Genomic DNA, 7,418 nt, shown 5'->3' on the forward strand with positions numbered 1-7,418 from the left:
GCTGCAGCATGGCTGGTGAAAGGCTGCGGATGGCCTTGCAGGACGACTGCGAGGAGCTGGTGGCTGTGAGTGTGAAATCGAGTGACAGTGTTTCTTCTTCCTCTTCTTCATTCTCCTCTCCCTCTCTTTGTTGACCCACTGGCTGGGCAGGCTGGATTTCTTGGGTGTCTGAAATGCGGAAGGCGCAATGGTAGGGTTGTGGTGAGGGGAGGGTGGGAAAGCAAGAGCTGCATGCTTACACCATGTGCAGCTTGTAAATCAGAAGATATTGTGGGATGAGGGGGAAGTGCGATGTGAGAAGGAGGATAACGTATGAGGATATTAGCATCTTGTATTCTTTCAGCCCCACCGCTGGTCAAGGGCTTAGCTATGCCACTGCCAAGAATGGCCAGCACCGTCTCCTTCAAGGGGGTGAGGTGAAGCTAGGAATGTGAGGTGTGCCTCATATTTGGTAGAGATTGTTGGTAGGTGAGTGATGAGGGGCAATTGTGCATTCAGCAGCTCAGAGCAGCGGACCTGCGGGAGACGAGGCGGCCGAGTGGCGGGATAAAAGCAGCAGCGAGGCTCAGGTAAGCCTCAGAGCAGCGGACCTGCGGGAGGCGAGGCGGCCGAGCGGCGGTGATTTAAAGCAGCTGTGAGGCTCGGGTAGGTTTACCAATCTCCAACTCTGAACTCAGAGGGAGGGAGAGAAGTAAAAAGTAATCGAAGTGTGACGTCACTAGAAAGCAGGTAAGTGATTGGTTGGTGAGTATTTCTCTCTTTTTAAACTTAAACTCTGTGGTTTATAGTTTCTAAGCTCTCTGTGGTGTAGCGGGGACTTCCTGTGTCCCTGACAACCATGTGTGCAGGAAGGGTGTCCAGCTGCAGCTACTGGCAGACCGCATTGCGGTGCTGGAGCTGCGATTGGATATATGCTGGACCATTCGCAATGTTGAGGATGTCGTGGATATCATGTTTGAGCAGTTGGTCACACCGCAGGCAAAGATTGGACAGGCAGAAAGGGAAGGAGTGACCAACAGACAGAGTACTAGGCACAGGCAGGTAGTGCAGGGGTCCCCTGTGGACATCCCCCTCTCAAACAGATACATTACTTTGAGTACTGTTGGGGGGGATGGCTTATCAGAGGAAGGCAGCAGCAGCCAACTTCCTGGCACCAGGGGTGGCTCTGCTGCACAGGATGGGATAAAAAGAGGGGTAGAGCTATAGTAATAGGGGATTCTATTGTAAGGGGAATAGATAGGCATTTCTGCGGCCGCAAACAAGACTCCAGGATGGTGTGTTGCCTCCCTGGTGCAAGGGTCAAGGATGTCTCAGAGCGGCTGCAGAACATTTTGGAAGGGGAGGGTGAACAGCCAGTTGTCGTGGTGCATATAGGTACCAATGATATAGGTAAAAAACGGGATGAGGTCCTAAAAGCTGAATATCGGGAGTTAGGAGGTAAATTAAAAAATAAGACCTCAATCTCAGGATTGCTACCAGTGCCACGTGCTAGTCAGAGTAGAAATAGAAGGATATTTCAGATGAATAGGTGGCTAGAGGAATGGTGCGAGGGGGAGGGATTCAAATTCCTGGGACATTGGAACCGGTTCTGGGGGAGGTGGGACCAGTTCAAACCGCACGGTTTGCACCTGGGCAGGGCAGGGCCGGGACCGATGTCCAAGGGGGAGTGTTTGCTAGTGCTGTTGGGGAGGGTTTAAACTAAAATGGCAGGGGGTTGGAAACCTGAGCAGGGGGACAGAGGAAAGGGAAACAAGGATAAAAAAAAAGATAGGAAGGAGAAAAACAAAAATAATTCTAATAGGTCTAAGAGCGTTAAAAAAACAAGCCTGAAGGCTTTGTGTCTTAATGCGAGGAGCAGTCGTAATAAGGTGGATGAATTCGCTGTGCAAATAGAGGTAAACGAATATGATTTGATTGGGATTACGGAAACATGGCTCCAGGGTGGCCAAGGCTGGGAACTCAACATCCAGGGGTATTCAATATTCAGGAAAGATAGGCAAAAAGGAAAGAGAGGTGGAGTAGCATTGCTGGTTAAAGAAGGGATTAACACAATTGTAAGGAAGGATATTAGTTCTGATGATGTGGAATCTGTATGGGTAGAACTGAGAAATACCAAGGGGCAGAAAACGTTAGTGGGAGTGGTATATAGACCTCCAAACAGTAATGCGGAGGTTGGGGATGGCATTAAAAGGGAAATTAGACAAGCGTGCAATAAGGGCACAGCAGTCATCATGGGTGACTTTAATCTACATATAGATTGGGCTAACCAAATTACTAACAATACTGTGGAGGAGGAATCCCTGGAATGTTTGCGGGATGGTTTCCTGGACCAATATGTCGAGGAACCAACCAGAGATCAGGCCATCTTAGACTGGGTATTATGTAACGAGAAAGGATTAATTAGCAATCTTGTTGTACGAGGCCCCTTGGGTCGGAGCGATCATAATATGATAGAATTCTTCATTAAGATGGAGAATGAAGTAGTTGACTCAGAGACTCGGGTCCTGAATTTAAATAAAGGAAACTACGATGATCTGAGGCGCGAGTTGGGTAGGATTGATTGGGGAATGTCACTCAAAGGGTTGACGGTGGATAGGCAATGGCAAACATTCAAAGAGCACTTGGAAAGCAGTGACAGGATCGGACAAAGTCAACATGGATTTACAAAAGGTAAATCATGCTTAACTAATCTACTGGAATTTTTTGAGGATGTAACTGGTAAAATAGATAAGGGAGAACCAGTGGATGTGGTGTATTTGGACTTTCAGAAGGCTTTCGATAAGGTCCCACATAAGAGATTAGCGTGCAAAATTAAGGCACATGGGATTGGGGGCAAGGTATTGACTTGGATAGAGAACTGGTTGGCGGACAGAAAGCAAAGAGTTGGAATAAACGGGTCGTTTTCCGAGTGGCAGGCAGTGACTAGTGGGGTACCGCAAGGATTGGTCCTAGGACCCCAGCTGTTCACAATATATATTAATGATCTGGACGAGTGAATTGGATGTAAAATCTCCAAATTTGCAGACGACACAAAGCTGGGTGGGAGGGTAAGCTGTGAGGAGGATGTCGTGAAACTCCAGTACGATTTGGACAGGTTGGGTGATTGGGCAGAAACATGGCAAATGCACTATAATGTGGATAAATGTGAGGTTATCCACTTTGGTGGCAAAAACAGGAAGGCAGATTATTATTTGAATGGCAATAGATTGGGAGAAGGGGAAGTGCAAAGAGACCTGGGTGTTATTGTGCACCAGTCGCTGAAGGTAAGCATGCAGGTGCAGCAGGCGGTTAAGAAGGCAAATGGTATGTTGGCCTTCGTAGCAAGAGGGTTCGAGTACAGGAACAAGGATGTCTTGCTACAGTTGTACAGGGCCTTGGTGAGACCGCACCTTGAGTATTGTGTGCAGTTTTGGTCACCTTACCTGAGGAAGGACGTTCTTGCCATGGAGGGAGTGCAGCGAAGATTCACCAGGCTGATACCTGGGATGGCAGGAATGATGTATGAGGAGAGATTGTATCGATTGGGCTTATACTCACTGGAGTTTAGAAGATTGAGAGGGGATCTCATCGAAAGCTATAAAATTCTGTCAGGTCTGGACAGGCTAGATGCAGGAAGGATGTTTATGATGGCCGGGGAGTCCAGAACCAGGGGTCATAGTCTAAGGATAAGGGGTAAGCCATTTAGGACTGAAATGAGGAGGAACTTCTTCACCCAGAGAGTGGTGAACCTGTGGAATTCTCTGCCACAGAGGGCGGTGGAGGCCAGTTCATTAAATATATTCAAGAAAGAGTTGGATATATTTCTTGAGGCTAAAGGGATCAAGGGATATGGGGAGAAGGCAGGGACAGGGTACTGAATTTGGATGATCAGCCATGATCTCATTGAATGGCGGAGCAGGCTCAAAGGGCCGAATGGCCTACTCCTGCTCCTATCTTCTATGTTTCTATGTTTCTAAGACCGCATGGATGAACTACAGAATTTGTTCATCCCAGTTTGGCATAAAAATAAAACCAAAAAGGTGACTCAACCGTGGCTAACAAGGGAAATTAGGGATAGCATAAGATCCAAGGAGAGGACATATAAATTGGCCAGAAAAAGCAGTAAACCTGAGGATTGGGAGCAGTTTAGGATTCAACAAAGGAGGACAAAGGGATTAATTAAGAAGGGGAAAATAGAATATGAGAGTAAGCTTGCAGGGAACATAAAAACTGACTGTAAAAGCATTTATAGATATGTGAAGAGAAAAAGATTGGTGAAGTCAAGCGTAGGTCCCTTGTAGTCAGAATCAGGGGAATTTATAATGGGGAACAAAGAAATGGCAGACCAATTAAATACATATTTTGTTTCTGTCTTCACAAAGGAGGACACAAATAACCTCCCAGTGATGTTGGGGAACATAGGGTCTGATGAAAGGGAGGAACTGAAAGAAATCAGTATTTGTAGGGAAATGGTGTTAGGGAAATTGATGAGATTGAAGGCTGATAAATCCCCAGGGCCTGATAATCTACATCCTAGCGTACTTAAGGAAGTGGCCCTAGAAATAGTAGATGCTTTGCTGATCATCTTCCAACATTTGATGGAATCTGGAACAGTACCCATGGATTGGAGGGTAGCTAATGTTACCCCACTATTCAAAAAAGCTGGCAGAGCGAAAATGGGGAATTACAGACCGTTAAGCCCGACATCGGTAGTGGGGAAAATGGTAGCAGAGCACTTGGAAAACAGTGACAGGATCGGAAAAAGTCAACATGGATTTACAAAAGGTAAATCGTGCTTGACTAATCTACTGGAATTTTTTGAGGATGTAACTGGTAAAATAGATAAGGAAGAACCAGTGGATGTGGTGTATTTGGACTTTCAGAAGGCTTTCGATAAGGTCCCGCATAAGAGATTAGCGTGTAAAGTTAAGGCACATGGGATTGAGGGCAAGGTATTGACTTGGATAGAGAACTGGTTGGCAGACTGAAAGCAAAGAGTTGGAATAAACGGGTCTTTTTCCGAGATGCAGGCAGTGACTAGTGGGGTACCGCAGGGATCGGTCCTTGGACCCCAGCTATTCACAATATATATTAATGATCTAGACAAGGGAATTAGATATAATATCTCCAAATTTGCAGACGACACAAAGCTGGGTGGGCGTGTGTGCTGTGAGGAGGATGCTGAGAAACTCCAGTGTGATTTGGACAGGTTGGGTGATTGGGCAGAAACATGGCAGATGCAATATAACGTGGATAAATTTAAGGTTATCCACTTTGGTGGCAAAAACAGGAAGGCAGATTATCATCTGATTGGCAATAGATTGGGAGAAGGGGAAGTGCAACGAGACCTGGGTGTCCTTGTGCACCAGTCGCTGAAGATAAGCATGCAGGTGCAGCAGGCAGTTAAGAAGGCAAATGGTATGTTGGCCTTCGTAGCAAGAGGGTTTGAGTACAGGAACAAGGATGTCTTGCTCCAGTTGTACAGGGCCTTGGTGAAACTACATCTTGAGTATTGTGTGCAGTTTTGGTCACCTTATCTGAGGAAGGATGTTCTTGCCATGGAAGGAGTTCAGCGAAGATTCACCAGGCTGATACCTGGGGTGGCAGGAATGATGTATGAGGAGAGATTGGGTCGATTGGGCTTGTACTCGCTGGAGTTTAGAAGAATGAGAGGGGATCTCATTGAAACTTATAAAATTCTGACAGGACTGGACAGACTAGATGCAGGAAGGATGTTCCTGATGGTCGGGGAGTCCAGAACCAGGGGTCACAATCTAAGGATAAGGGATAGGCCATTTAGGACAGAAATTAGGAGGAATTTCTTCACCCAGAGAGTGGTGAACCTGTGGAATTCTCTACCACAGAAGGCAGTAGAGGCCAATTCATTAAATATATTCAAGAAGGAGTTGGACATATTTCTTAAAGCTAAAGGGATCAAGGGGTATGCGGAGAAAGCAGGGACCGGGTACTGAATTTGGATGATCAGCAATGATCGCATTGAATGGCGGAGCAGGCTTGAGGGGCCGAATGGCCTACTCCTGCTCCTATCTTCTATGTTTCTATGTGAGGCTAGTGATGCAGTTAGTAGGAAACGGCTTTTGAAGATGCATTCAGTGACCTTGAGCACACGTCAGAGGTCATGAAACTTCTTTGGGCACTGGAGCCAGGTCCTGGCAGTGACCGCCTCAGCGATCTGGTCCCACATCCTTCTTTCAGGAGGCCCTTCTGGCCCCCTGTGGGTAGAGGACCTCTCTTGCAGTGTTGACCCCCTGCACAAAGCTCGAATGCTACGTGCAAGACCCTGGGTGCCCTTTCCCTGGCCTGTTGAGCCATTTGGGTGAGTGCTGAAGCACTTTTACCATTTTTGATCAGCGGAACGCAGCTCACCATTAAGAGGTGCAGCCTGCCTTTAAGCAGCACAGGCTAGCTTTAACTAAAGCTAGCCTCGCTCGAACATCATGAACTTCGACAGTGCGTTTAGTGCTAGGCTGTGCACTACAATCATTATAATTAGCAGGCAGCACAAAGTTGATGTGCTGCCTGCTCTCCTTGAACGGGTGTGGGCATATCACACATCGCAATGCCTGCATCGTTTTTCAGTGGTATGGAATTTCACCCCCTTAGAGTTCAACGTTTATGTTAAATTTACCGTGCATATTTTTATTATTTTATGTTGAATTTACTTCCGATTGTTGCCTGCAATCGTCTTGACTTTGCTGCCGCAGCTTGAACACAAAACAGAGGAAGGCTCTTGAGTGAAACTATGCCAAGTATCTAGCATGGGTTTTTAATGATCCTGAGCCAAATAAAACCCTCGTTTTGGCTGACCCAGAATCTAACTTCCCCTTCTAGTATGTTGGTGAAAACCAAGAAAAGGATGTTGTGAGTACAATCTTTATAGGAGCTGCTGACTTAGGTTTTTTTAATTGTGCAAATACATGTGCAATGCATACAGATTGTACTTGCACACTGTTGTGTCATCCATCACATTTTAGCATTCCATTCTCTGAATCACTGTTCAGGTATTTTTAGAATTCATGTTAGAAATTTAAATGGAGTGCAGATTATATTTTGGTAGAATTAATTTGCTCAAATGGAATATAGAAGATGAAGAGCCCAAAGACTGCAGGCGGGGTTTAAGCAGTCCCCTTTGCAATGCACCCAGAATATTGCTCTGGGAAAGAGGGGCCAGCACCCACTCGGTCTGCTAGCTGCTGCCGACCGTTCTTGGGTCTTCAGTGGGGGGGAGTGGGAGTTTCCGCAGATAAACCCCCACAGGTTTTCCAGGCAAGTGTGACAAAAAAGGGATCTTTATTTGTCTTTGATTTTATTTGTCTTTTTACAGTTAGGGTAAATCCATATTAAACATCAGCCGGCCGTGTCCTGTGGAATGGCCAATTCATGTGGCTGGCTGAAATACATTTAGCTCTCGTCAACAT

Source organism: Somniosus microcephalus, chromosome 5, assembly GCF_052327205.1.
Source record: "Somniosus microcephalus isolate GS21.2 chromosome 5, FLI_Smic_1.0, whole genome shotgun sequence".
Classification (NCBI taxonomy): Eukaryota; Metazoa; Chordata; class Chondrichthyes; order Squaliformes; family Somniosidae; genus Somniosus; species Somniosus microcephalus.